Source organism: Eumetopias jubatus, unplaced genomic scaffold, assembly GCF_037043125.1.
Source record: "Eumetopias jubatus isolate StellerSeaLion01/CBP00866 unplaced genomic scaffold, mEumJub1_p1.0 scaffold_11, whole genome shotgun sequence".
In the NCBI taxonomy this organism is placed as follows: domain Eukaryota; kingdom Metazoa; phylum Chordata; class Mammalia; order Carnivora; family Otariidae; genus Eumetopias; species Eumetopias jubatus.
Genome location: NW_028274817.1, coordinates 88,566,941 through 88,590,361, shown reverse-complemented (window position 1 = coordinate 88,590,361; position 23,421 = coordinate 88,566,941). Strand labels below are relative to the sequence as shown.

The window sequence follows — 23,421 nt, the reverse complement described above, 5'->3', positions numbered from 1 at the left end:
AGCTCTATTTTCAACTGTTTGAGGAAACTCCATACTGTTTTCCAGGGTGGTTGCACCAGCTTGCATTCCCACCAACAGTGTAGGAGGGTTCCCCTTGGGAGAGAGAGAAAATCTTAAGTAGGCTCCATTGCCCAGCTCAGAGCCCAATCTCACAACCCTGAGATCCTGACCTGAGCCAAAATCAAGAGTCAGAGGCTTAACTGACTGAGCCACCCAGGCGCCCCTTGCTACTTTTTCTTCTGAAGCCAACACACCATCCACAGACACACTGCCGTCCTGCCACCCTCTTGTTCTCTAGTGATCTTCAGGGGTCTACAATGCACACTTGAGAAGCATTGTACTACAGTGTTTTAATTTGTACTTTTCTCATTTTCCTTTTCTTCTTTTTTCCCACCTAAGTTAAGGTAGATGATACAAATCATAAAAAGATGTTTAGGGAGACCGTTGAGAATGTTTAGGAAGGTCTTCTTTGAGGGAAAGGAGGAAATTAGTGGGCAGCATGTCAAGGTGAGACAGGGAACTGAAGGGCTCCCATGAAAAAAAAAGCTGGCTTTTTCCCCTTTGCTCCTTTTCCTGCTTCTGTTCTTGCTAGGACCTGCACTCTTGCCTTACACATGTCTTAATGTATGTCCTCCTTATAAAGGTTGAGGATCTAATGATTTCTTTGGAGCCGTCCAGAACCATAGATAACATCTAAGGAGTGACCAGGCGTCAACACTGACTCCAAACACCTTGATGTCAAGACCTCTGGCTCCAGGGCATAAGTGATTTATGGAGGACACTTGAGCACTGATCCTTGTTCAACCAGTTCTAGATGCCTGAGAGGACACCTCCACCAGACCACGATGCCTGAGAAGACACATCCACCAGACCACCATCCTCAATAAAAACTCCAGGCCCCCAAGCAAAGATAAGACTCGTTTTCCTTTTCCTGTCTGAGTCTCCCAGACACTCCATCTGTATCTGCTCTTTCTATATCTTCAATAAACTGCTCTCACTTCCTGCTGGCTCGTGCTTGATTTCCATCCTGCAAGAAGCCAAGGATCCTCTTGGCTGGTCCTGTGGGCATCCCCCTGGGTCCTCAGACCTGGCCTGCCTGCATCAAAGGGATTATGGAGCTGAGTTGCAGAAAGCAAGCTGGTAGTGTGCCCCCCATACCCTCCATTTCCCAGCCACAAGTGATAGCAGGACCTCAGAGTTAACTCAGTCCATCTCCTTCTTTTACAGATGAAGAACCCGAGTTTCAGTGGATTGTTTAAAGTCTTATGATAAATATGGTAGATTGTTACATGAATGGCCCCCGATGAATCACACCTCCTGGTATCCGGGCCCTAGTATAGTCTCTTCTCACATTTACTCTAGGTTTGACTGTGTGACTTGCTTTGACCAACTGGACGTCAGTAAATGTGACACAAGCAGAGGCTTACTAAGCCCTTGTGCACTGGGGCTTCCTCTCTTGGAACCCTGATACTCCTGTGCCAAATCATCTAGAGGCTACTTTCAGGCAACGAGCTTCAGCAATAGAAACAAGGCAAAAGGGCCCACAGCAGCCACCTAGATGAAAGCAAACAGGCTCATTAAGTGACCCACCTCGAAATAGCCATAAGCCTTAACTGGCCAATTACAACCAGGCACAGTTCCAACGATTACCAAAAAAGGGAAAATTCCGTAAGTCCCCATACTCCCTCACTCTGCCCTATGACGGTGGTCCCTCACCACCCCCTCGGGGCAGTCTCTCCTTTGTTGTCCTGTCTGCCACTCCCTTGCAGGGCATTCAATAAACTTCTATCTCTTTTGTTCTACCTGGGGTGAATTCTTTCACCATCTGCACCACCAGCCCCCACCCAACTGGGACACTCCACATTCGGTGCACCCCCCACATTCGGACTGGAGCAGCCCACAAATCATCAAGCTGTGGAGAAGCCCGGAAGAAAGGCCACATGGAGGTGAGTTCGGGGCTCCAGTCCACAGCCTGCATCAAGGGCCCAACACGTAAATGAGGCCATCTTGGCTATCACAGCCCCAGTTCCGCCTCCAGCAGCATGAGTAACTCAGGCCACACCAATAGAAGAACTGGTCAGCCAACCCACTGAATCAGGAGAGATAATAAATCGTTGTTGTCTTAATCCACTAAATTCTGGGTGATTTGCTTCCTGCCAATAGGTAACTGATACAATGAGTCACTGGCATCGCAAAGACAAGCCCCAAAGCCACTTCAGAGAACATAAACTTCGAATTCAGACAAACTGTAATTTCTTTTAGCTTACTTAGCTATAAGACCTTGGGTAAGGTCCTGAGATTTTCTGAGCCTCAGTGTTTTCTTCCATAAAATGGGATTAATTATAGCTATTACATGGCTTGTCTTGAGCATCAAAAGAGTCACCAGCTCCCATGTGTACGGGAGGGAAAAAAACACCTCAGAGATGAGTAACTCAAAGGGGTAGTTAGAACATGGGCTTTATATAGCATCTTAACAAAGAACAATAAATTTGTAGAGAAGTGACAAGACAAAGGAAAAGAGTTGTCAACTTTGGAGGGCAGCAAACTGTGGGAAGATAAATAAATAGGAGAAACTAATGAAACATAATGGTTTTTTCTAGCAGGTTTGTTATGGAAATTCCTCTCAGTGCAGTCTCTGGACCGATAAGAGTCTCCTTTGCAGGTGATTAAGAGTCGGAACCTGCTTTTAGGCAAATGGCGGGGTGAGGGGGGGCAGAGAGCCTGTTTTTGGCACCTGCTATTTCTCATTTGTCTTCCAACTCAAAATAATCCTTATGCCAAAGTGGTATTTTTTCAGGAAGGCATATTCTGGTCCCCTATACATGTACTGCTTAGAACAGTGCCTGGCACCTAGTAAGTATCTGATTCATATCTGTGAGTCTTAGTATTAGAGTATTTGTATTGGTAATCACCCCTGGAAGGTACATGGCACACAAATAGTACTCGATAAATACATGGTGGCTATCAGAACTTGTCTTCTGAACTTTTGTGGTTCTTTCTTTCTTTCTTTCTTTCTTTCTTTCTTTCTTTCTTTCTTTCTTTCCTTTCTTTTATAATCTTATTTTTAAGTAGGCTCCATGCCCAACGTGGGGCTTGAACTCACAACCCTGAGATCAAAAGTCGAGTGCTCTACCGACTGAGCCAGTCAGGCACCACCCCACCTTTCCTGTCTCTATCTGTCCTGCAGCTGTTTTTATGTTGCCATTATTTATATACATCCTCTACATGCCAGATTATAAACTTTTTCAGGGTGTAGGCCCTCCATATTGATGTGTTAAGTGACTACATGCTTGTAAAACATTTCAGTTTCTGTGGTGAGAGACTACTAGACGGTGAGCAAATATTATCTTTAACAGCAACCTTCCCTATAAGAGAGAATACAGTAGGTGTTGGCCTTCCCTGAATGCGGTACAAACCACAGTACTTAGCTAAGTAGATGTCCAACCCACAGATTTCTTCCTTCCTCAGAGACTTAGAAACTTATTAAATAATTGTTTCCGTTTCTGGCGTGGAGCCATATCCTATTTATAGTTTGATGCTTTGTATATTTCTCTGTCTAATCCAATTTATATAAGAAATATTTCAAATATGGGGGCGCCTGGCCGGCTCAGTCGGTAGAGTATGATGACTCTTGATCTCGGGGTTATGATTTCAAGCCCCACGTTGGGCGGAGAGATTACTTAAAAAAAAAAAATCTTAAAAAAAAGCGGGGGGAATCGCTTTGAATATGCACAGGCAAACATTCCTCTTTTCTCCAAAAAATTTATATTAACATACTAATGAAGAAAAGTCGAAAAACAATAAAATTTCAAATCAGAACTGACGTTGTATGTCATGCTGTTTTGCTTTTAACGCAACAAGATGTTTGGTGTTTTCAATAAATGCAGACTGCATAGTGACAACAGATGTAATAAACACAGAAAATCCAAAGATCCATTTTGTCACCGTGAGTTTAAGATTGTAAACAAATTAAAAGAATGTTGTATCTGGCTCCTGAGAAGGCAATAGTAACACGTCGCTTATTAGGATAAAGAATTTCATTCCTACCCAAAGGAAAAATGAAATTAAAACTCCAATACAATGACAACATTCACATCAAATGGATTCTACACTTTACGCCAATGCCTGTATAAATGTACACACAGCTATAATATAACCACAACCCGGACAGCAGTTGCAAGATTGGGGAGTCAAGAGTCTGGAAAGAATTATAGAAACCCATCCAAAATAAAGGTTGCTCCACAGGCTCACCTACAGAAAGATGGCTTAATTTAACAATACAGCAATGAAAAACAAACAGACAGGGCCCCTGCCCTAGAGGGATTAGAGGCTGAAAAATGTAAGGAGAGCTGTCTCACGTGTTATTAATAAACCATGTCAGAAAATTAAACGAAACCATCTACCATTGTAAAAGATCACCTCCTACATAGCAGTAGCTTATGATGTAAGACTGTTTTTTATTAACCTACATAAAAGGTTTATATTTTCTATTAGATACACTCCTACTTTTTCATTTTTATGAGATTTGATGATGTTGCTTCACATTGTTTGTACAGTATACGTTGCTGTTCAATTTCCTTCTTGTGTGTGAGTTGTTTTTGTTTTTTTTTTAAATAGAAGAAGTAAATTTTTGCATATAAAGATTATGACCTCTGTTTCTCACCCAGTTATGGCACATAGATTCTCGGATGGGCCTCCATGATCCCCATATCCTGTGGATGCCCCTGCCCTTAAGAGTGGGTGGGATTTGGGGTGCTTGGGTGGCTCATTCTGTTAAGCGTCTGCTCAGGTCAGGATACCAGGGTCCTGAGATCAAGTCCCACATCAGGCCCCGAATCAGGCCCCTTGCTCAGCGGGGAGCCTGCTTCTCCCTCTCTCTGCCACTCTCCCTGCTTGTGCTCTCTCTCTCTCTCTCTCTCTCAAATAAATAAATAAAATCTTAAAAAAAGATAAAAAGAGTGGGTGGGACCTGTGATCAGCTTCTGAACTAATAGATTATGGCAAACATGATGGGATGCCACTCCTGTGGTTACATTATGTTATATAACTCCATCTTGCTAGCCAACTCTCTACACCAAGAGTCCTTCTCACCCATTGCTGGCTTTCACGAAGCAAGCTGCCATGAGTCCTACCATCCCAAGGAATTAAATGTTCCAACACCGTGTGAGTGTGGAAAGGAATGCTTCCATAGTCAAGCCTCTAATTAAGACCCTTGTCAACACCTTGACTGCAGCTTGTAAGACCCTGCACAGAGGACCCACCTAAGCCTTGCCCAGACTTCTGACCCACAGAAACCATGAGATAATAAATGTCTATCATTTTAAGCCACAAAGTTTGTGGTAATGATATTATGGAGCAGTAAATAACACACCTACCTAATCCCCGTCTCCTCCCACTCCAAGTAGAAGAACCACCAGGAATTTGGTATATGTCCTTGTTCCCATGTTTAAATAACTTTCCTACATACATGTTTACTGATGTCAATCTATGCTATTTGCTATAGACTGAAGGTTTGTGTCTCCCCCTCCAACCCAAATCCATATGTTAAATCCTAATCCCCAATGTGATGGTAATAGGAGGTGGGGCCTTTCGTAGGTGATGAGGTCATGAGGGCAAAGCCCTCATTAATGGGATCAGTGCCCCTTTTCTCATTAAAAGAGACCTGGGAGAGGGGCTCAGATGGTTAGGCTTCTGCCTTCTGCTCAGGTCATGATCCTGGGTCCTGGGATAGAGCCCCGCATCGGGCTCCCTGCTCGGCCGGGACCCTGCTTCTCCCCCTCCCTCTGCCTCTCCCCCAGCTCGTGCTCTCTCTCTCTCTCTCTCTCTCTCTGTATCTCCATGTCTCAAATAAATAAATTTAAAAATCTTAAAAAAAGAGAGAGAGACCTGGGAGAGGTCCCTCACCCCTTGCACTAAGTGAAGACACAGCTAGAAAACATCCATAAACCCGAAAATGTGTTCTCACCAGACAGACAAATCTACCGGTACATTGATCTTGGATTTACCAGCCTTCCGAACTGTGAGAAATAAATCTGTCTTGTTTATAAGCTACCCAGCCTATGGTATTCTCTTATAGCAGCCCGAATGGACTAAGACACGATTGTTTCATGAATTTTTAGATTTACATAAATGGTATCACACTGTACATATTGTACAACTGGCATTTTTCTCTCAAAATTATGTTTTTGAGATACATCTATATGCTTCATTGTACAGTACACTATATTTGTTTATCCATTCCATTATTGATGGACATTTAATTGGTGTATGAATCTCCTCTCAACTTTGCATTCAGTGATGTCAGTACCTAGAAATCAGCCACCGTTTATTTACACCAGAGAAATTGGCCAATGCTAGGAAACAGGACTTTTTATTTCCCCAGAGAGCCAGTGGTCATATCTTTATCAGCACACCACTGCATATCCTCGTGTTTGTGGGAAGAGTTTCTATAGGTTATAGTCCTAGAAGTCAAATTCGTAAATCTTAGGAGATTGACATTTTAAATTTTACTATATGTTGTTGAAGTGTCCCGGAATATGTTTGTACCATTTTTTTCTTCCCACCACCAGGGCGAAAGTTCATTTTTTCCCAAATTCTCATCAACACTTGATATTTATTTTTGTCAAACTGATGGGCTTGATTTTTGTTTGTTGTTACATAACTGAAATATAATAGATTACATATATTTTGTATACAAATTGACAAGTTTTAATATGAATATGCACCATGAAACATCAGTATATCATGACAAGCAATAATCACCAAATTTATCGACCCTGAAAGTTTCCTTGTGCTCCTTTGTTATCCGCCTTTCTGTCTCCCTGTCCCAAGCTGCAGCCAATCATTGATCTGCTTGATATCACTATTAATTACCTTGCATTTTCTAGAATTTATATAAATGAGATTATATAGTATGTGCTTTTTTTTTTTTTTTGGTCTAGCTTCTTTCACTCAGCATAGTAATTATAAGTCTCATTTATGTTGTTGGTTTCTCATTTATTTTTATTGCTAACTAGTATTCCATTGTATGGATATACTATGATTTCTTTAGCTGTATATGTATTCATGGGTAATTGGGTTGTTACTAGTTTTTGGCTTTTAGAATAAAGCTTCTATGTACAAGTCTTTATGTGGACATAACTTTTGTTTCCCTTGGGTAAATGCCTAAAAACGGTGTTACTGAGTCATACAGTAGACGTAGATTTAATTTTGTAAGAAACTGCCAAACTGTTTTCCAAAGTATAATTCAACACTCCCCCCAGCAGTGTATGAGAACTGCAGGTGGTCCTTATCCTTGTTAACACTTAATATCGTCAAATTTTCTTTTTTTCTTTTTCTTTCTTTTGCATTTTAGACATTCTAATATGTGTATAGTGATATCTTGTTATGATTTAATTGCACTTCTCTCATGACTACTGATTCTGTACATCTTTTCATGTCTTTCTTTGCCATCTGTATATTTTTTGATGAAGTATCTGTTCAAACCTTTTGCCTATTCTTCTATTGAGTTGTCTCCTTATTCTGGAGTTTGAGAATGCTACTATATTCAGAATACAAGTCCTTTTCGAATGTGTGATTTCCAAATACTTTCTCCCAGTCTATGGTTGTCTTTTCATTCTTGTAACAGTATCTTTTGAAGAACAGAAGTTCTTAATTTTGGTGAAATATAACATATCAATTCTTCTTGTTGTTTGGCTTGTGCTTTTGGTGCTGTATCTAAGAAATTTTTCCCTAATCCAAGCTCACAAATATTTTCTCCTATTTATCTTCCAGGGGTAAAAAAATATTAGATAGAAGACAGTGGAGGAACATCTTTAAAAGTACTGGAATATTATGTCCAGTGAGAATACCTGTTAAAAACTAAGGCAAAATAAAGACTTTTTTGAACATACAAAACCTGAAAGAATTTATCACCAGCAGGTCTGCACTACAAAAAATGTTAAAGTCCTTCAAGCCAAAGGGAAATGATAGTAGATGGAAACTTGGATCTATATAAAAGGATGAAGAACACTATAGATGATATACATATTGGTGGGAGTGTATTAGTTTTCCATTGCTGCTGTAACAAATGATCACAAATTTAGCAGCTTAAAACAACAGAAATGTATTGTTTTACAGCTTCCATATATCAGAAGTCTGACACATGTCTCACTGAGCTAAAATCAGGGTATTGGCAGGGTCGTGTTCTTTCTGGAGGCTCTGGGGAAAAATCAGCGTCCTTGCTGACTGTCAGTGTGGGGTTATCTTTAGCTCTTAGAGTTCTCTGATACTTGCACATAGCCCCGTATATCTCAGAATTCTTCTCATGCTACCATTTGTCCAATTCACTCTTTTGCTTCCCTCTTCCATTTGTAAGACTCATGTGATTAGATTGAGCCTATTTAATAATCCAGGATAATTTCTTCGCCTCACAGTCCTTATCCTTAATCATATTTGCAGAGTCCCTTTTGAAATGTAAGGTAACATATTCATAGGTTCTGGGTATTAGGACACGGACGTCTTTGGGGGCGCCATTATTCCACCTATCATGCTGGTAAACATGAAAGACTGTTCTCTTTTTTTATTTAAATAACTTTAAAGATAATTGACCGTTTAAAGCAAAAGTGAAAACAGCATGTTGTGGGCTTTATAACACGTAAATGTAAGATAGATGACAACAATAACACAGAGGCCTGTAGGGGAGAAATAGGGGTGTAAAGTAAGGGTCTGATACTATATGCAAAGTGGTTTACTGAGGGTAAGGGAGACAGTGATAAGTTAAATGAGGTTTCCAATTTTAGCTAATATCCCCTTGTATATGTGAATGAAAACTTCTTAGGTTCCTATCAGTGAAAGAATTTGTAAAGTCAGAGCATGTGCATATTTAACTTCACTAGAAATTGCCAAGGTGGTTGTACTCATTCACAGTTTTATTAGTAATGGATGAGAATGCCTATTTTATCATGACCTTTCTTGGTGTTGTCAGACTGTGTAACTTTCATCAACTTCATGGCTATAAATATAACATTGTATTTTATTTTACATATTAAGCATCTTTTTATACCCTTTCATATGTTTATTGATCATTCAGGTTTCTCATCTATGAAAAGCCTATTGCTCTTTTTGACTTTTATTTTCCTTGGGTTTAGAGGAATTCTTTATGTATCTGTATACTGATCCTCAGCCAGTTATATAGTTGGTAAATAACTTAGTCTTTGACTTCTTTTTTTCATTTTGTTTATGAGCCTTTTTTAAATAGAGTTTTAAAATTTTAATGGGTCAAATTTATTGATCTTTTCTTTGATGGTTTGTATTTATTTTGTGTCTTGCTGAAGAAACTCTACATATTCTTTTGAAAGTTTAAAAGGTTTTCTTCTCACATTTAACCCTTTAATTCACCTGGAACTCCCTCGTTTAAGTATCAAACAGATTTTTATTTCCGTTTGTTCCAGGCACCCCAGGATCAGGCCAGCCTTTCACTGTTGATTTCTTTTTTTTTCTTTTTGATTTTTTTAAGTAGGCTCAATACTGTGCAGCCCCACACAGGGCTTGAACTCATGACCCTGAGATCAAGACCTGAGCTAAGATCAAGAGTCAGATGCTTAACCAAATGAGCCACCCAAGCACCCCTTACTGTTGATTTTTTTTTTTTTTAATATTTTATTTATTTGAGAGAGAGCATGAGAGAAAGAGAACATGAGCAGGACAGAGGGAGAGGGAGAAGCAGACTCCCCACTGAGGAAGGAGCCCAATGTGGGGCTCAATCCCAGGACCTTGGGATCATGACCTGAGCAGAAGGCACACACTTAACCAACTGAGCCACCCAGGTGCCCCCTTACTGTTGATTTTTAAAATTTTTAAAAATTTAAAAATTTTTTAAATTTCCATAATTGTTCCGGTCTGTTTCTAAAATTTTCACTATGTTCAATCAATCTATCTATGTTCTATTACTACACTGGTTTATTTTACTATAGCTTTGTAATAAGCCTTAATATTTGGTAGGGCAAATAAGGAAGAATCTTCCTTATTCTTCAGGAGATTTGGGCATATTAAATAAAATTTCTTCTTATTGCAGATGGGATGACTTATCCTCTCTATTGTAACTTTTTTAAAATTGTAAATGAGCACTAACTTGCTTAGAAAGCAACAATCAGTCCTCACTGACACTTAGAACAAATATCTAGGGGCCACCTGTGTGGCTCAGTTGGTTAAGCTGTTGCCTTTGGCTCAGGTCATCTCAGGGTCCTGGGATCCAACCCTGTGTTGGGCTCCTGCTCAGCAGGGAGTCTGCTTCTCCCTCTCCTTCTGCCCCTCCCTCCCCACCCCTAACCCCCCGCTTGTGCTCTCATTCTCTCTCTCTCAAATAAATAAATAAAATCTTAAAAAAAAAAAAGAAAAAGCGTCTAAATCTCTCATCCTGACCCACAAAGCCCTCTGTGATCTGTCACTGGTAACTTCCACCTTCTACTTCTATTTGTTCATATGAGTTTTAGAATTGGATTGTCAAGTTCCAAGAAAATTCATGTTTAGTTTGTGTTTGGAATTGCATATCATTTGTAGACCTCATCTATTCTGTAATGCCATAGATTGTGAGAAACATCATTATTTTATGTGCTACTAGGAAAGAAAAATTGCTGCCATTAAACTATGACATAATCTTTTCTTATCACTTAGGATTTTTTATTTTATACTTATTGAAAAAGGTCTTTTCAACTTATTTAGATATATATTATTATCATACTTTTTCCTGTGTGTCCATTAAAATGAAAATATAAGTGAAATGAATTGCTTGAAATATCCCTAAAACTTCTTGACATTTAGAGTCTGACTTCTCTGAATCACTTTAAAATTTCAATATCTGTGTTTTTCCACATAATAATAGCCTCAGTGCCAAGAAGGACATTGGTAATGCAGCATTTCTTATAAGAATAGTCCATCTGCTGCTGTCTCTGAAATGTTCCCAGCCACAGTACCAAAACATAATTCAGCTTCACCTACTTATGAGTTTCTTCTTTTCTTAGGTCCATGACTGTTCTTTGCAAGAAAATATGCAATTTCAGTCATTCTTCTAATAAAAGAGATTTGCTTTCTGCACACACAATAAATTTTCATTTTAATGTTAAATCATAACATTACCATTTTAAACGGCCATTAAACTCAACACATGTAGTCCAAAAATGCACATAACTAAATTGCAGTGACAAGAATATGAACAACTATGAGCAAAAGTTTACCCATGCTCAAGCAATGACAGCTATATCACAATCCATTCTAGGGGACAAGATATAAGAAACCATTCGTTGTAAGACATGTCCCAATCTTAGAGATGCTTTTAAAAAATATGTTTATAATTGACAAACAATGGTATTTGTAGTAGAATTGTTATCTTAAAAAATGGGAGTTATAGAAATTCTTGAATATCATAAGTAAAGATTTAACATGAGTTTCCTTTTTGTCTTTTAATAATGCTTAGTATCTTTTTCTTATAATTTTTTCTATTATAAATGCTATATTTTACAACTGCATTTTATAATTGATTATTGGGTTTAAGAGTATTACCATTGTTTTATACATCAATCTTGTATTCAGCAATGCTGCTAAACTTTCTTACTAATTCTATCAATTTCCTTAGATTTTATATCTAGACAAATCACGTTGCCTACTAACAACAGCACTATGTCTTTCCTTTGGCAATCTATGCTTCGTAATTACTTTCCCTTTCTTATTTCATTGGTTAGGACACTGTTAAAAAATAAAATTCTACCGAGTAAATTTGAAGATCTGATTGGCTTTATTAAGCGATTCAGGAATAGAGATGCTCCCAGGAGTTGTACAAAATAGAAGGTTTTTATTGGAAGGAGCTTGGGGCAAGAAGTTATTAGCAAAAGAAAATAAAGGATGCTTCAAGCCAAGATGTCTTCCTGGGGGGGGGGAGAAACAGGAGGGCTTTTATCATGCAGATGATCTCCCTAGTACTAATCAGGAAATTTCAGATTGACTATTACAAGGTCACATTCCTGGGAGAGGTTGAAACTGTAATTAAGTCTTGGTTTGCTGTTGTGGGGGGGCAGGTGGCAAAAGACTCCAATTTGGGCTTGTTTTTTCTTTTTTAACAACATTAATACAATTTGGGATAGATATGGTTATAGTAGGCATGTTTAAAAAGTTAATGTTTCTTAAATTTTACCATTAAACAGGAAGTTTGCTCCAGGTATTTTCAAGTTAAAGCCATTCCCTTATATTCTCAATTTGCTGTAAATTTAAATTCTCAATTAGTGTTGAATTTTATCAGGTGCCTTTTCTGTCTACTAACATAAACATATAGTTATTGTAATTCACTCTTTTAATGTGGTGAAGGCTGTTGATAAAATTTTCCGATTTAAAAAAATCATTACACTCCTGACATTAACCTTACCTAATCATAATGTATTATTTTTTTTATGCAAAGTTGTAGTTAAATTGCCATTATTTTATTTAGAATTTTTAAATTCACAATGAGGTATAAGATTAGTCTGTAATTTTTCTTAAACCTCACAAATTAGATTAGGTAACTCTCTTTCTATTCTCTGATACAGCTTCCATAAAATGAATTTTAGGGGATTTCATAAAACTATCTTATCCTGGGACTTTGGTGGAGACAGACATATTTTATTACCAATTAAATTACTGTTCATGGTTAGTAGTCTGCTTGTTTTCTTTTCTTTTTTTTAAAGATTTATTTATCTAAGAGAGAGAGAAAGACAGAGCTGGAGGTCGGGGAGAGGGGCAGAAGGAGAGGGAGAGTCCCAAGCAGACTCTGCATTGAGTGCAGAGCACGAGGCAGGACTAGATCTCATGACCCTGAGATCACAACCTGAGCACCACGAGTTGGAGGCTTAACTGACTGTGCCATCTAGACATCCCAGTTTGCTTATTTTGTATTTCTTCTTGAATCAACTTTAGACATATACATAGCCATTTTTTATCACTCATTTTCTTAACCCATTTTATATGTTTTTAATTTCCCATTTTATATGTTCTTTGACTTATTGACAAAAATTTGTTAACAGTATTAACTTATTATTTAAACATTTCTACAGTAACTTAATAATTACTTATTCTTTTTTAAATTAATTTTTATTCTTAATTTTCTTTCACTCATTTTTTTCTTGACCTGTTTTGCTTGATTTTTCTTTTTTTAATTTGTAAAGAAAAATTTCCATAAGTATTTTGTATAAAAATATTGTCTGTTTTTCCCTAGAATTAATTTTGCTATTTTCAATATCTTTATTGTTGTTTTCTAATTTAAAAAGTAATACCTGCTCTACATTTTAAAATTTCAAAAGTAATTGATGTGTTGAATGTAGCAAGTGATCTATTTGCTTATTTATTATGAGCTTTAAAATATGATCTTACAGGGCGCCTGGTGGAGAGTGCTACTCCTGATCTCAGGGTTGTAAGTTCAAGCCCCATGTTAAGTGTAAAGATTACTTAAAAAAACTTTTTTAAATAAAATATGATCTTATAGTACATACTTTCTTACTACTTGCTATTATCTTGTACGATATATATATTTTTTCAAATAAAGATATTTTACTTAGAGCCAGGAAATTATTAACCTTAATGATAGCAATTTAAACCTAAACAGAATTAATGAATTTGTTAACTGTTATTTTGGCTACAGACATGAACCTCCTATCGGTCATATAGACTACATTCAAGATGAATCTTGCATGTAAAAATTTAACTCTGTTGTTTTAACTTGCAGGCTTGTATATGAAAATAAAAACCATCTTTTTTCTTGGATCGGCTTAATAACAGCTCACATTTCATCCTTAAATATATTGGTTTTGAATTTCATCAATTTTTCAAAAATATCCTTTATTGGAATTGCAAGAGTTATTAACATCTTATTTTTAAAAATTTTATTTATATATTTGTCAGAGAAAGAGAGAGAGCACAAGCAGGGGGAGCAGCAGACAGAGGGAGAAGCAGGCTCCCCACTGAGGAAGGAGCCCAGCATGGGACTGGACCCCAGGACCCTGGGATCATGACCTGAGCTGAAGGCAGACGCTTAACCGACTGAGCCACCCAGGTGTCCTGAATTTCATCAATTTTGCTTTAAATGTGGCTCCTTTTCTTTTTTCTTTAAACTTCAAAATATTTGGATTTCTTTTCTGGTTTTAGGTCCCCCAGTATATTCTCCATGTACCTCTGTCCTACCTTCTCCAGAGCAAGGACTTCGGATCCTCCTATTTATGAGTCTTAAGCATCCAATATAATGCCTGGACCCTGATGGACAATGACATTATTGATAGCCACCATCCATTACACATGTGTCCTATTCTAGGCATTGTGCCAAACACTTTGTGTGCACTCTCAAAATTTGTTGAGCCAATAATTGCTTTTTAAAAAGCAAGGTCTCTTAAATCAAAATTGCAATGAGATACCACCTCACTCTTGTTAGAATGGCAATCATCCTGAAGACAAGAGATAACAGGTTGGCAAGGACGTGGAGAAAAGGGAACCCTTGTGCACCACGGTGGGAATATAAGTTGGTGCATCCACTAGGGAAAATAGTATGGAGGTTCCTCAAAAAATTAAAAATATGGATAAAAATATGATCCAGCAATTCCACTTCTGGGTATTTATCCAAAATAATCAAAAAACTAGGATCTCGAAAAAGTATCTGCACACTTGCGTTCATAACAACACTGTTCACAACAGCTAGGAGGTGGAAGCGACCCAAGTGTCCATTGACAAATGGATAAACAAAATGTGGTATATACATACAATACACCACAGAATATTTTCACTTCCTTTAAATTTTGATTTTATGTTCCTTAAAATTTAACAGAATATGGAACATATTAAACAGTTTTTCTTTTAGACCTTTTAAAGGGGAAAGTATACCTCTTTACTCTTATTTTTAGTCAGCAAGACATAACAGTTTGTCTTCCTAAATGGTTTGCTTCTAGACAAGGCAAAATATGGATGCTTCAAAATTCAATGTTCACTTTCAAATAGTGGTAAGATAAAGATGAGTGGATAAGATCATATAAAATCTTCAAGTATCTTGTATGGTGATCTTTCTTCCTCCCTCGCCTCTTTTTTTTGTAGACTCCACACCCAATGTGGGGTTTGAACTCATGACCTTGAAAGCAAGAGTCACATGATCTACCAACTGAGCCAGCCAGGCACCCCTGGTGATTTATTTTTATTGAGGTATAATTGATTCATAACCATATATGATTTTCTGATGTACAACATAATGACGAGATATTTGTATGTATTGCAAAATGACCACCACAGTTGGTCTAGTTAACATCCAGGGTGATATTTTAAAAAATAAAATCTAATAAACGAGTTGACCTAGAATGTGTGAGCTATGCTGAGCAAATCAAAATGTGTTCTTCTACCAGGACTTCAATTGCACTGAGTTTATATTAACCTCTCCCCATTGATTACAAAAAAAATTCTTGCTTTCTCCTTCCCTCAAAGAATTATTTATTTATTTATTTATTTATTTATTTATTTATTTATTTATTTGAAAGAGCATGTGAAAGAGAGAGAGCAGGGCGAGGAGCAGAGGGAGAGGGACAAGCCAGCTCCATGCTGAGTGCAGAGCCCGACGTGGGCCTTGATCTCATAACCCTGAGATCACAGCCTGAGCTGAAACCAAGAGTCAGATGCTTAACCAACTGAGCTGCCCAGGCAGCCCCCTCAATGAGCTTTTCTAAATCATTTTTCTCTTTCTGTCTTAAGGGTCTCTGTAGCTAAACTTTTCTGAACAGTATTAACTCTAGTGTGAGAGAGAAAGGAACAAATTCATATGGTATTGTAGGAGGTCGACTAATGTTCACCCAAGAATATCAAGTCCTGATCCCTGAAATTGGTAAATGTTACCTAACTTGGAAAAAGAATCTTTGTAACTGTGATTATATTAAGAATCTTGAAATGAGGCGATAACCCTGGATTATCAGGGGGGACCCTAAATGCCATCATGTATGTGTCCTTATAAGTGAGAACCAATGGGAAATGACTCAGATATGGAGGAGAAGGTGATGTGAAAATGAAGACAAGGGTTGGAGTGATGTGACCCCAAGCCCAGGAAGGCCGGCAACCACCAGGAGCGAGAAGAAGCAAGAAATAGATTCTTCCCTGGAGCCTCCCAAGGGAGCACAGCCTTGCCAGATTTCAGACTTCGAGTCTCAAAAACTGTGAGAGAACAAATTTCTGTTGTTGATGCCACCAGGTTTATTACAGCAGTCTGGAAAAACTCATAAAGTTATTGTCGGGGAGCAAGAATATTCTGTCCCCTTTGAGGTCCTTCTATCTAGCTGGACTAAGAATCAAACTGATATGAGACAGATAAGCAGGAGAAAATCAAATTTAATAGCATATGTGCAGGGGACCCACACAGACATGGAAATTCCAAAGATAGTCAGGCAAAATGAGATATATAGGTCATCCTAAATCAAGGAGAAGGGTATAGGGGTCTGGGTCTTCAAAGGGAAAGAAAAATGAAAAGGAGTAAATGGTGAACAAATGTTGCCTGGGCCATTTATTTTTTTTTTTATAAAGATTTTATTTATTTATTTGAGAGAGAGAGAAAGTGAGAGAGAGCATGAGAGGGGAGAGGGTCAGAGGGAGAAGCAGCCTCCTCACTGAGCAGGGGGCCCGATGCGGGACTCAATCCCGGGACTCCGGGATCATGACCTGAGCCGAAGGCAGTCGCTTAACCAACTGAGCCACCCAGGCGCCCTGGCTGGGCCATTTAAAAACAATGGAACAAAGAGAGGACTTTGCTCAAACAGGCCTTGCTAGGTTTGTCCCTGTCCACCATACCTAGTTCGTATCATAATGTAGTTGTCTAGGATGATAGCTCTCTTTTGGAGCAGGTCCTCTATCTAATTTTTTTGAGGCAGTTGAAAGGGAGGCAAAGAGCTTTTCCTGAATCTCCTGGGTTTTGACTGATTTTTAACTCAAAATAGTCTGCATGCCAGAGTGGCTTATCTTGGGGTGACTGTCATTAGCCCCTACAGTATATTCATATGTAACCCTCATTACTTTCAATGTTCGCCAAAATTGACTACAAATGAGCAGTCAATATGGAAAGATAATCTATAACATAATTTACAAAACATCTGTGTGGCTGGGGTGGGGGTGGTGGGAATCTAGTGGGAAGTCATAATCAGAACATCAAAATTCAAAGCATTAGGTATTAAATGCATTTCCCCTGGTTTCACAGAAGTTCCTCTAACACAGTCTGAAAGCACCGTAGCTGTGCTCAGAAGAAAGTTCTATGAGGAAAACACACTTTGGCTTTGAATCCACTGGGATCCACAAACAAAAGACATGGATGAGTAGTCAGGATGGTGTGACAGACTCCAGTGTTACTGTTATCAGCAGAATTTCTGATGCCAGGTGTCAGCCTTGGCCAGGTCCTCAGATTGCAAGCTACATGCATGTTCTCAGGGCCTGTGGACCTAGCTTTCAGTCCTGAAGTATGGAGTCCATTAAAGCTGGCCCACGTGGTCTCTGGCTTCACATCACTGTTCTGAAATAGGACCCCCAACTTAAGCAAGAACCATAGCCCTTCACAGATAATGGCCTTAGGCGATCAGAGATGAATGAGGCCTAGAGTTGCCAGATTTAGCAAATAAACATACAGAACACCCAGTTAAATTTGGACTTCAGATAAACAATAATTTTTTAGTGTATGTCTAGTGCAATATTTGAAACATATTTATACTAAAAAAAATATTTATCTGAAATTCAAATTGAACAGGATGTTCCAATATGAAGCTTAGCAACCCTAATCAGGAACAACCTCTGCTCTCACAGACCTTACACTCTGGATGGGGGATAAAATAAGTGTGCTGACTACTGAGTCTTGAGAAAGGTATCATCAAACAGTAAAGGCCTGCTGAGGAAGGAAGTGATTCTGCCTGGTGCCGGAAATGAGCCACTGCGGAATCTATTCAGGATTGTAGTGATTAAGGAGGTGGCATAGTCTTTTTGCTACAGAAGGAGTCTCAGAAGTGAGAGTACTACTCCATAGGAAGAGGAAAATGAGCAAGGAGTGAACTGGAGCAACAAATCACTTTCCCGCTGTGGTGAGAATCCTTATAGAGAAAAGGAGCAGGCTGGGGAGGCTGGTACTCCTCTGGGCCAGGAAGTGAAAGCAATCATGGGTTAGTGCTAACTCGCAGACTGTCAGCAAAGGCCTTCCGAGGGGATCATTACTTCTCCCCAGTACTGATGGGGGTAGGCAGAAAGCCATCAGAGATCTTGCACCTCAGTTTCCACCTTGTATGGTAATTTTGCCTTGGAGAGCAAGAACCTTGCGTGGGTTATATGTGTGGGAGTTGGAGGTGGGCAGGGTTGGGAGGGGTGTGCCTAGATGCTGCCATCTTTAAACAGGGACCCTAGAGCCCTTCATCTGAGTCCCCACCTTTGTGAAATAACTGAGGGCAACAGTGCACAAGACTTAAAGTCGGCCGTGCATGTGTGCGCAACCGACGGAGTATGAGAACAAAGGCTCCTGGTCCAGTGTGATCAGAAAACTATGTGTTGTTACCTTAATTCCTTAGATCACAAAAAATACATTTATTTGGAGACAAGTTAGTAAACTGTAACTATTTACTGAGAATGGAAAATTGTGTAACGGAGATTCCTTCATCAGAAAAAGCAGAGCTCGGGCGCCTGGGTGGCTCAGTGGTTAAGCGTCTGCCTTCGGCTCAGGTCATGATCCCAGGGTCCTGGGATCGAGCCCCACATCGGGCTCCCTGCTCCGCGGGAAGCCTGCTTCTCCCTCTCCCCCTGCTTGTGTTCCCTCTCTCGCTGTCTCTCTCTGTCAAATAAATAAATAAAATCTTTAAAAGAAAAGAAAAAGCAGAGCTCAGTCGGTTGAGCATCTGACTCTTTTTTTTTTTAAAGATTTTATTTAATTATGTGTGAGAGAGAGAGCCCAAGAGAGAACACTAGTGGAGGGGAGGGGCAGACTCCCTGCTGAGTAAGGAGCCCCACGTGGAGCTCCATCCCAGGACCTGAGATCATGACCTGAACTGAAGGGGGCTGCTTAACTGACTGAGCCACCCAGGCGCCCTGAGCATCTGACTCTTAGTTTCAGCTCAGGTCCTGGTCTCAGGGGTGGTGATCAGACTCTGCTCACATGGGGAGTCTGCTTGAGATTCTTCCCTCCTGCCCTTCTGCCCCTCCCGCTCGTGCTTTCGCTCTTTAAAATAAATTAATCACACACACAAAAAAAGAAAGCAGAGCCTTTTAGAGGGAAGGCTGATAATTTTTCAGTGCCAGGCTAAGTGTATTTATGTTCATCCTCCTTTAATTAAAAACTACTGAATCTCTTTGAATATCAGCCCAAAGTTCCAAACTTATAATTTATGGCAATATTTAGTCAACTCCTGAATACAATACATCACTGTCAGATTATGTTTTTTCACTTCATCCTACATTTTCTGGATGCCCATCCAGCCAGATGCATATAAATCTTCATTTCCCATTGGGATGGACCCGGGAACATTCAGCACTCGCGTATCATTTGTTCATGTCTTCTTCTACAGTTTGTTTAAGATGAGTAGGTGTCTTGTTGTGTTGTCATTAGGGAGGCCATATGTTAACATAGCCATATGTGGGACTGTTTTTATTCTTTCAAGAGTTCAAAGAAGGGCATATCCCAAGGAGCCTTAATTGCATGTTCAAGTACAATATACAATCAAAACAATAGTTGAAGTCCTAGCCATGCCAAATATCTATTTTATTCCGTTTATTTCCAACATTAAGTTTAGGGTTTAAAAGCAAAGCAAAACAAAACAAAGTAGAAACTAATTTTACTATACAACTAGACACTGTATAATCTGATGCCTGGAAGACTATACCTGCATATTCTCAACATTATAGTCCATCTGTAAGTCTAATCACATTGTACTCTATACTGGTATAGCAGTCAGACCCCAAAATAACATTATTTCCCTTCCACACAGTCAAAACAAGAACTAAGTCTTTACATTGAGAGGTGTTTACTGCCCTTTGATTTAATAACTGGTTTTATCTTTGAAGCTACTTATAAACGTGTATAATAATTTCCCCAAAGTAAAGGCTCCATTTAAATACAAAATAGTAAAAAGCATTTTTCTTATAACACCCAAGAAGTTATTTTTTAAAAACTAGAGGCCCGTCCCTTTGAGGATTTTTCAAACTAGATTTCTCTGATTCTTTTTGTGGTTCTTCTTTTTCAAAACATTTATTCTTTAGCCTTTAAAAAGAATTTATGCATCTGCTGTTTTGAAAATATTTCAAGGTCTTCTTGGGAATACACATATTATGCTCTCGAATCTTGAAATAACTGGAGTTCTGGAATACATACCAGAGTTACTTACTTCTGAGGATCATAAACTCTTTACTTTCCTCAATTTTTGTGTGTTTTCAGTTCTTATGGTCCTGGGTTTCTGAACATTATATTCTAAGCCATCACTTTCTTCCCCACAGGGTATCAGATCGTGTGTTGCCAAGTCAGAGTCAAGGCTGAGAAAGAGCTTCCATATAAGTTCTTGTCTTAAGAACTTTGAGGGGTGCCTGGGTGGCTCGGTCTGTTAAGCATCCAACTCTTAATCTCAGCTCAGGTCTTGATCTCAGGGTCGTGAGTTCAAGCCCCATGTTGGGCTCCACGCTGGGCATGGAGCCTACTTAAAAAAAAAAAAAAAGATGCATCACTTGTTTTTTACTCTTCAATTATATTGAGAGAAACCCTAGAATGTCAAGTCTGATAGTAGAAATATGGCCTGGTGCCTGGTGGAAGATGCTCCCCATGCTCATTTTTGAATAAGCTAACCATAACCCCACAAGAAGACTATTCTTCAGTGAGTTGACCTTATTAAGAGTTTAGATTGGATGACTGGTCAATCAGCAAGTGGATAAATGCCTTCCCTTTGCTTTGCTGTCTCCCCTTCCTCCGGACTCCCCTGGCAAGGGAAGTCCTGAGACAGAGCTGATGGGGCTTCTCTAGGGCATACTCCCACAGATGGAGCAAACTATCACACTTAGAGGTGGCCAGTGTGACCTTTGTATTGACTCTGTCCTTCTCTACTTCATTCCCCCATTGAGGTAACAGCATATATGACTGCTGTCTCTGGCTCTGCTTTTTGGGGAAACCCATCTAATATATATAAAGAAAAAGGAGTGACAGGGGCCATAGTGTACCTGAAATCTCTGATTCTAACTGAGAAGAGCTCACAGGAAGAAAGAAGTCAGACATTGGTAAGCAATGACTCAAAGAAGGCTATAGTTTAGGAAGGCTCCTTAGGCTGGGAGTCTCAACAATCACTGGGTGTTAAAAATTGAAGGAAAAGGGGCACCTGGGTGGCTCAGTTGGCGAAGCGCCTGCCTTTGGCTCAGGTCATGATCCCGGGGTCTGGGACCGAGCCCCGCATCAGGGTCCCTACTCAGTGGGGAGCCTGTTTCTGCTTCTGCCTCTGCCGCTCCCCTTGCTTGTACTCTCTCTCTCTCTCTCTGCTTCTCTCTTAAATGAATAAATAAATAAATCTTTTTAAAATTGAAGGAAAAAATGCATTTGCATAGTAAATAGCCATGGACATAGTCAAAAGAAATAAAAAAAATATTTTCAAAGTGTATCTTGCAAAAGCTCTTAACAATTGAGGAGAAAAAAAACAGTAGAAAAATATGTAAAAAACATGATTAGAGAGTTCATAGAAAAAGAAAAGCAAAGAATCTCAAACATATAAAAAATGTTCAACTTCACTCATAATAGGAGAAATGCAAATTTCAACTACACTGAAATACTGTCTCTTGCGTATCAGATTGGCAAAAATTCACCATTGAAAATGCACTCTGTTGATGACCTTGTTAGGGAAATAGGCAGTCTTTTTTTTTTTTTTGAGAGAGAGAGAGCGAGGTGAGGGGCAGAGGGAGAAGCAGACTCCCTACTGAGCAGGGAGTCCAACGAGGCGTTCAATCCCGGGACTCCCAGATCACAACCTGTGCCGAAGGCAGACGCTTAAACCACTGAGCCACCCAGGCGCTTGAAATAAGCAGTCTTATTCATTGCTGGTGTGAGTACAAAATGTTACAACCCCTATGGATGGGAATTTGGCAATATCTAACAAAAATGCAAATTTATGTAGTTTGACCCAGCAATCTCACTTCTAAGAATCAAATGTAAATTACACCTAAACAGATTTGAAATAACATAGGCACAAGGTTATTGATTGAGCATTATTTGAACAAGCAAAAGTCTGGGAGTAATCCACACGTCCATCAATAGGCAACTGATCGAAGAAACCATTGTACAGCCACACAAGGGATACTATGCGGTCATTACCAAAGAAAGAAAGAAAGAAGAAAAAAGAATGAAGAGGATCTCTGTATTAATGTAGTGTGACTACTTTAACAAATCATGACAAACTTAGTGGCCCAAAGCAACAGAAATGTATTCTCTCACAGGTCTGGAAGTCCAACAGCAAGGTGTTGACTGGGTTGGCTCCTTCTGGAGGCTCTGAGAAAGAATCCATCCCAGGCCCTTTCCCCAGCTTCTGGTGACTGCCAGCAATCCTTGGCATTCTCTGGCTTGTGGCTTCATTATTCCAGTCTCTGCCTCCACCTTCACATGGCCCCCTTCTCTGCATTTCCAATCCTCCGCTCCTTTCTCTTAAAGGGCACCAGTCATTATATTTAGATGATCTCATCTTGAGACCTTTACCTTAATTACGTCTCCAAAGACACTTCTGCTAAGTAAGGGCACATTCTGAGGTTCTAGGTGGACATATCTTTTGGGGGCTGCAACTCAACCCACTACAATCTCCGTGTAATGAGATGGGTTAATTTCCAGAATATACCATTAAGTTAAAAACAACAACAACAACAAGGTGCAGAATAGTGTTTACAGTGTGCTATATTTTGTGTGAGAAAGGAAGAGAAATAATACACACACACATACACGAATGTATATACATGTGCATATATATATATATATTTTAAGATTTTATGTATTTATTTGACAGAAAGAGAGCGAGAGAGCACAAGCAGGGGGAGCAGCAGAGGGAGAGGGAGAATCAGGCTCCCCCCACTGAGCAGGGAGCCCGATGCGGGACTGATCCCAGGTCCCTGGAATCATGACCTGAGCCGAAGGCAGTCGCTTAACCAACTGAGCCACCCAGGTGCCCCAAAAATAAATATTTTAAAAAACCCTGAAATTGAAAACAAATTTAAACAAATGAACCTAACTATATATCAGGTAATATATTACTCACTGAAGCAATTACTTGATGTGACGTTATAATACTGAAAATTGTATATCCTTCTAAGACAAAAAGAACTGCAACAAATCTGGGCGCCTGGGTGGCTCAGTTGGTTAAGCCACTGCCTTCGGCTCAGGCCATGATCCTGGAGTCCCGGGATCGAGTCCCACATCGGGCTCCCTGCTCG

At 39.4% G+C, this 23,421-nt stretch overlaps 1 non-coding gene across 1 annotated transcript; it reads right to left on the bottom strand.

The window, feature by feature from the left end:
• Window positions 1-3,078: 3,078 nt before the first annotated feature.
• On the bottom strand, window positions 3,079-3,151 carry TRNAK-UUU (transfer RNA lysine (anticodon UUU)). The gene has a single exon. It is a non-coding gene; the product is annotated as a tRNA-Lys (tRNA).
• Window positions 3,152-23,421: the final 20,270 nt, after the last annotated feature.